The sequence below is a fragment of the Glandiceps talaboti genome, chromosome 1, assembly GCF_964340395.1.
Source record: "Glandiceps talaboti chromosome 1, keGlaTala1.1, whole genome shotgun sequence".
Lineage (NCBI taxonomy): Eukaryota > Metazoa > Hemichordata > Enteropneusta > Spengelidae > Glandiceps > Glandiceps talaboti.
This window is the reverse complement of record NC_135549.1, coordinates 8,364,549-8,364,841: the sequence shown is the minus strand read 5'-3', so window position 1 is coordinate 8,364,841 and position 293 is coordinate 8,364,549.

Sequence of the window (293 nt, the reverse complement as noted above, 5' to 3'; positions counted from 1 at the left end):
TGTACAGCTTAATAAACCATCCATTTTGGTGAGGGTTACTAAAAATAGTGATACAAATTAATCCTAAAAAATACACGCCACAGACATTCAAACTGGAAAGATGTGGCATGATGTCACCAAGCAATCATTGATGATATATCTTAGTAAATACATGTGTAATCAATTATGCAAATTGGTATAAAAACATGCCACACGCATGATTGAACAGAGACAGACAGACAGACAGACAGACAGACAGACAGACAGACAGACAGACAGACAGACAGTCGGACAGGCAGGCAGACATAGCAATC